The sequence below is a fragment of the Oncorhynchus keta genome, chromosome 23 (assembly GCF_023373465.1).
Source record: "Oncorhynchus keta strain PuntledgeMale-10-30-2019 chromosome 23, Oket_V2, whole genome shotgun sequence".
Taxonomy (NCBI): Eukaryota; Metazoa; Chordata; class Actinopteri; order Salmoniformes; family Salmonidae; genus Oncorhynchus; species Oncorhynchus keta.
In genome coordinates this window covers 8,053,635-8,061,350 of record NC_068443.1, presented here as the reverse complement: position 1 = coordinate 8,061,350, position 7,716 = coordinate 8,053,635, and positions in this window count along the sequence as shown.

The following is a 7,716-nucleotide window of genomic DNA, read 5'->3' as shown; positions in this document are numbered from 1 at the left end:
TATGGAACGGTCTGCCTACCCATGTCAGAGACGCAAACTCGGTCTCAACCTTTAAGTCTTTACTGAAGACTCATCTCTTCAGTGGGTCATATGATTGAGTGTAGTCTGGCCCAGGAGTGGGAAGGTGAACGGAAAGGCTCTGGAGCAACGAACCGCCCTTGCTGTCTCTGCCTGGCCGGTTCCCCTCTTTCCACTGGGATTCTCTGCCTCTAACCCTGTTACGGGGCTGAGTCACTGGCTTGCTGGGGCTCTCTCGTGCCGTCCCTGGGGGGTGCGTCACCTGGGTGGGTTGATTCACTGTTGTGGTCGGCCTGTCTGGGTTGCCCCCCTTGGGTTGTACCGTGGCGGAGATCTTTGTGGGCTATACTCGGCCTTGTCTCAGGATGGTGAGTTGGTGGTTGAAGATATCCCTCTAGTGGTGTGGGGGCTGTGCTTTGGCAAAGTGGGTGGGGTTATATCCTTCCTGTTTGGCCCTGTCCGGGGTGTCCTCGGATGGGGCCACAGTGTCTCCTGACCCCTCCTGTCTCAGCCTCCAGTATTTATGCTGCAGTAGTTTATGTGTCGGGGGGCTAGGGTCAGTTTGTTATATCTGGAGTACTTCTCCTGTCCTATTCGGTGTCCTGTGTGAATCTAAGTGTGCGTTCTCTAATTCTCTCCTTCTCTCTTTCTTTCTCTCTCTCGGAGGACCTGAGCCCTAGGACCATGCCCCAGGACTACCTGACATGATGACTCCTTGCTGTCCCCAGTCCACCTGGCCATGCTGCTGCTCCAGTTTCAACTGGCCTGGGCCCTAGGACCATGTCCCAGGACTACCTGACATGAGGACTCCTTGCTGTCCCCAGTCCACCTGGCCATGCTCCTGCTCCAGTTTCAACTGTTCTGCCTTACTATTATTCAAGCATGCTGGGTCATTTATGAACATTTGAACATCTTGGCCACGTTCTGTTATAATCTCCACCCGGCACAGCCAAAGAGGACTGGCCACCCCACATATGCTCTCTCTAATTCTCTCTTTCTTTCTCTCTCTCTCGGAGGACCTGAGCCCTAGGACAGTGCCCCAGGACTACCTGACATGATGGCTCCTTGCTGTCCCCATTCCACCTGACTGCTGCTGCTCCAGTTTCAACTGTTCTGCCTTATTATTATTCGACCATGCTGGTCATTTATGAACATTTGAACATCTTGGTCATGTTCTGTTATAATCTCTACCCGGCACAGCCAGAAGAGGACTGGCCACCCCACATAGCCCGGTTCCTCTCTAGGTTTCTTCCTAGGTTTTGGCCTTTCTAGGGAGTTTTTCCTAGCCACCGTGCTTTTACACCTGCATTGTTTGCTGTTTGGGGTTTTAGGCTGGGTTTCTGTACAGCACTTTGAGATATCAGCTGATGTACGAAGGGCTATATAAATAAATTTGATTTGATTTGATTTGATTTGATCCCTGGTCATCCCTACTACCTCTGATCTGGCGGACTCACTAAACAGAGGACATCCCTGGTCATCCCTACTACCTCTGATCTGGCAGACTCACTAAACAGAGAACATCCCTGGTCATCCCTACTGCCTCTGAACTGGCAGACTCACTAAACAGAGAACATCCCTGGTCATCCCTACTACCTCTGATCTGGCAGACTCACTAAACAGAGAACATCCCTCATCATCCCTACTGCCTCTGAACTGGCAGACTCACTAAACACACATGCTTCATTTGTAAATGATGTCTGTGTTGGAGTGTGTCCCTGACTAAAAAACAAGAATAACGTGACGTCTGGTTTGCTGTATGTACGGAATTTGAAATGATATATTCTTTTACTTTTGATACTTGAGTATATTTCAGCTATTTAATTTACTTTGATACTTCAGTATATTTAAAACCAAATACTTTTATACTTTTACTCAAGTAGTATTATATTTGAGTCATTTTCTATTTATGTAGGTATTTTTACTTTGACTCAAGTATGATAATTGGGTACTTTTTCCACCACTGAGTATGCTTTATCTACTTTGAAGAACTAGTAAAAATTATTTAGTCAGACAGCTCTGCAGCATACTGTAGGCAGCCTAGCCTAGCTAGCCTAGCTAAATAGCCTAGCTAGCCTAGCTAAATAGCCTAGCTAGCCTAGCTAAATAGCCTAGCCTAGCTAGCCTAGCTAAATAGCCTAGCCTAGCCTAGCTAAATAGCCTAGCCTAGCCTAGCTAAATAGCCTAGCTAAATAGCCTAGCCTAGCTAAATAGCCTAGCTAAATAGCCTAGCTAGCCTAGCTAAATAGCCTAGCCTAGCTAGCCTAGCTAAATAGCCTAGCCTAGCCTAGCTAAATAGCCTAGCCTAGCTAGCCTAGCTAAATAGCCTAGCCTAGCCTAGCTAAATAGGATTACTAAAGACAGTACAGTATGGGGAGCATAGAGATACCGTTGTCTGTCTGCTCTGGCTGCTAATGCCTAAGCAGAGATCCGATCATAACTATAAAAAATTATAAATAAGAAAGTCATCAAACAAAAACTTCTGGTGGGATTTTCATCTGATTGGTATACTAGAGTCATATATTTACATAGTTCTGAGGTTTACTACAGCACCATTCAGTTGGTATGTGAGTATGTGAGGATGGCTGGGGGGTGTTCCGGAAGGGATGTTAGGCCCCCGTCTGTAAATTGGAGAATTTTCCATTTTTCAAACACCTTTAACAGCTTTTTCCTGCAATCTAGTGCCATAATCATTATCCTTAATTGCATGTAAAAAATATATATATATATATTTTTTTTTTCTGCATATCTAAGCATTCCTCTTGAGTTGTCTGTATCCTCATGACTGGTGTTTTTTTTTTAATGAAATTAATAATATGCTTGGATGTCATAAGGTGAATGCACCAATTTGTAAGTCGCTCTGGATAAGAGCGTCTGCTAAATGACTTAAATGTAATGTAATGTAATGCTTCTCTGCTAGGTCTACCAACCTTGCCAGCAGGCATTCCAGCTAAGACAGTTAGACAAGCTAGCTACTCTAAACTATATTGGTAGCCTGAAATGGCTTTTGGTAGCTAGTTGGTTGGGAGATTGGTAACCTATCTGGGTTAGCCAAATAGGACAAATCTGAGGGGGCAGCAAGATATCGCTTGGAGCAAACTAGCAAAAACCAAGGAGCGCAACAGGTGTGTAGGCTATAGTATTGTAGCTATCCTCGCTGTATGAGCCACATTACAATTCCCACCAAGTGGGTTAACCCTATTGGTTCATGCATTGGGTGTTTGCCTTTCACACCAGTGACCCAGCCCAGCTAGCACATTTGGTTCCTTGGAAGTTGTGGCAACGTAATTGTTTGGTTTCCCATTGTTTCTGGGAACGAAGCCATACATTTCCTGACCAGTAAAACTGTACATTTGTTAAACGTTCTGAGAACTGAGGTGAAAATGTTGCCTGTTCTGGGAACTTACAGTTTTTTCCAACTGCTTACACACAAAATCTTTTCATGTCACACGATATTTGAAACCTCTCACTCAAAGTGCAAAACTACACACCAAATATCCAAAACCATAAGCTATTTCTCAGCCTTCGACTCAGTTGTCAATTGCATTAAACACTTTTTTCAAAACACTACACACAATTCTCTACCGAAAACACAGAAATCTAACAGGAAGTGACTTGCTTTCCTTTTCCAAACACAACCAATCAAAATGCTACACTTATTCACCAGGTCACACACACACACTCCTGTGCAAACACTAATAGCTTAACTGATCACTAACCAATCACTGCTTTACTGTAGTATAGGCCTATAAATAGATCAAAGGTCAGATGACCTGTTTTGAACAATGGATGCCAACAATGGACAGAGAGCAAGAGGAGTAGGAGGGAGAGGAAGAAGAGGGCAAGGGCAAAGAAGAGAAGGAAGGATAGCCATCTCTGATGAGATTAGGGCAACACTTGTACTGCCACATCTTCAATTTGGCAGTACACCCAGACCCTTGTTTTGATAACAAACAATATGTCCGTTTCAAGGTTTCAGCTTATAGAGAAGAAGCCTCGTGAGGTATTAGTCTGTCACATGCATGACCCAGTGTTGGTCAATCAAATGAATGAAGCAGACGTTAATGATTAATTAATTATAAATGATAAATAAGCTAAATCATGCAAATACAACGTGTCTGTATATAAGAGATTTAACAGGCCTGACCCGAGAGAGCTCCTGATTGACATGTGTACTTGGTGCATTGAGTTGGTTGGAACCAATCCAGCGTGCTGATAAAAAACACAACACTTACTAATGTTTTCCTCTGTTTATGGAATGTTCTCTAAATGTTCTGAGAACATGACTTTAAATAAAACCACGAGGAAACTTGCAGAAAACATTATGCTGAAGTACTGAAAATCCCACAGAAGAACGTTGTTTCTTAACATTCTCTAAATGTTCTGAGAACATGACTTTAAATAAAACCACGAGGAAACTTGCAGAAAACATTATGCTGAAGCACTGAAAATCCCACCTAAGTAACATCCTGCATCATTCCCAGAACGTTGATTTTAATTATTTTTTTATTTTTATTTCACCCTTATTTAACCAGGTAGGCTAGTTGAGAACAAGTTCTCATTTACAATTGCGACCTGGCCAAGATAAAACAAAGCACTGCAACACAAACAACAACACAGAGTTACACATGGAATAAACAAGCGTACAGTCAATAACACAATAGAAAAAAATAAAGTCTATATACAGTGTGTGCAAATGGCGTGAGGAGGTAGGCAATAAATAGGTCATAGTAGCGGAGTAATTACAGTTTAGCAAATTAACACTGGAGTGATAAATGAGCAGATGATGATGTGCAAGTAGAAATACTGGTGTGCAAAAGAGCAGAAAAGTAAATAAAAACAATATGGGGATGAGGTAGGTAGATTGGGTGGGCTATTTCCAGATGGGCTATGTACAGCTGCAGCGATCGGTTAGCTGCTCAGATAGCTGATGTTTAAAGTTAGTGTGGTTAATATAAGTCTCCAGCTTCAGCGATGTATTGCAATTCGTTCCAGTCATTGGCAGCAGAGAACTGGAAGGAAAGGTGGCCAAAGGAGTTGTTGGCTTTGGGAACGGTTGTATGAAGGTTGCATGAAAAATAACCATAGGACAACCACGCTCTCACCAAGCTCTAAGAAACGTATGGTTCTCAGAACGTTATGTGTTAGCTGGGGGGGTTCACTTCCCTGCACCACCACTCTCTACACTGTTGTCAGAAGCGGGATGGAAGGCACGGCCCATGAAATTACTACGGTCAAAAAAATCTTTGAGAGAAAGTATTGTTGTTTTGTTTGGATATGTTGGAAATGTTGTATTCCATGAGAATACAATGATTAAGCATTGTTCAATACAATTCCTTCAGTACTGAGATGCAATTATGAGAAACTGAAGTCCTTCGGCTTCATCAACAAGATATTGTAACAACTGTGTTCTTTGAATAACAAACAAAAGATTCAAATGATGAAAGTTCTCCATTTCATTCATTGTTGTCGTGAGAAATGAGTGGTTCTTAAAAATAAAGAAAGATAAAATGGATTAGATATAAAATATATATATATATATATAAATATAATTTACTCTGTTTTTACTCCGGTGATGGAGGGAAAGTACAGAGAGAGAAGTTGTTTGTTCTTTTTTCCTATACAACTTCATCAACACACTATTCTAACAGTTAAGGCCTAGATTCAATCAGATCAAGCGTTAACTGCCGATAGCAGTTACCCGCATAGCTGATGTTTGACCAGTGTCAGAGGGGAATTTGTGTTGGAGCTGTCAAATTGGTGAAGAGCTGCTCTTGTGATCATTGTCACGAAGCCACACCCTTCCCACTGGTGGTGTTAGAAATTCAGAATGAGAAAGTGTAGGCTATAGGTCTAGAGAAATAATTACGCTCAAATTGAAAATCATTCAACGAAATAATGAGGATTTCTATCAACCTAATAAGAGGTGGAGATTACTTCTCACATTCCAGTGTTTGAACTGCTAAACAAAGCGTGCAGGCAATGGCAATGTGTGCTTTAGGGATCATGTCGGGAGCCGCTTCTGGATTTGACAGCTCTGACGTAGTTCCACCTCCGACACTGTCAAAACATCAGCTATGCGGAAGTTTTTTGAAACCGAACAGAAGACTCCATTTATGAAAGTTCTGTCTGACTTTGTCTTTGGAAAATATTTTACATGTGTGCCTAATTTGTAATAATAAACAAGTTGCAGAAGAAGCACAACAATCATATATTATTATATTATATTTATTATATTAATCATTAGAGAAAATACATTTAAAAAATACATCTCTTTTCCAGACGTTGACATCACGTACATTTCACGGTGCGTGCTGAATAAAAGGTTCCAAGATCCATTTAAGACCGTCAGTATAAAATGTATGTAAAAAAAAAAAAAAGTTTTATACAGAAGCAGAAAATGTGTATTTTCTGAATGTTGAAAAAACATAATTTACAGACTTTGAAAATACGTTTTTTTTTCTCCTATGGAAAATTAAGACTGCACAAACATTCTCAATGAAGTAGGCATTATGTCACAGTAATATAGGAAAGACTTTGCAGCAGAATATGTATTATTGTCCCCATCTGTCACATGCACTTATGTTCAATTTTTCAAAAGCTTAAAAAAAACGAGAGTCGATTGACACACCGGTGTTTCTCACAGTAACTTCATTTTGAATATTGAGTAGATCCCTGTGTGTTTATGGTAGAGACTTACCGTTTCTTGTAGTGGTTGCAGCTCAATCGCCTCTTTCCGTCGATATGTAGTTCCATAACAGGAGGCTTGTCAAAGCTGTCTTTTTCCACACAAGAGGATACGGACAAGAACATCATCATGAAATCGTTTGTAAAACCTGAACAGTTTCCACCAAAGATGAGACTCTTACGAACAAATCAGGATTTTAGTCCGGACTGCACCGAAAACAAGACCCCAAAAAAGACGTTTTCGTCGTTAAATGCTTAGTGTGAAATGTAGGCCTTTACTCGTTCACAAGAATACTTCCCACAAGTCTAAAAGCAGGACCAGTGGAATTCTGGGCTAGTAGAAGGAGATTCCACCATATTGCTTAGGTTACCAGTGATGATGTTTAACGGTCATGGCTGCCTTCCCATTTCTGACACCAATGTAGCGAACAACAATCCCAGGTTGAGGCATGAAAGGCAAAAACCCTACTGGACTTATCATAGACGTCTATAATTGGTGCCAATTCTGAACCAATCTTAGTTGCCTTTTTTTTAGGTCAAATCAAGGCCGGTCCGGACCGCACCAAAAGGTGATCTAAAAGACATCCAAAAGACGTCGCCTGATGGTAAATGCTTAGTGGCTTTGTTGTAGTTTGAAATCAGTGCTTCTTAGACATGTTCAATGCAATAATGTATCTACACATGAAGTGGAGGGCACTCTTTCTTTTAAGGTTTTCATATTACTGTATTAACATTGATAGCATCAATCATGTTTCATGCGAACCGCCTACGTTCAATTCAAGCTTGAATGAATTATGTAATAGTCTAGGTACCATTAGTGTTAACATTCCAAAGGCAAATGACACGGGGCACAAGGAGTGGAATGAAATAGCTGAGCAGACACGGCAACCTGGCTAAGGATGTCAGTCTACTTATTAAGAAAGTTTAAGAAAACAAAATGTGGCCTTCATGTTTGTGACATCAAAGCAAGATAAAAATGGATTAGATATGATTTAATGAATTAGTCCACTT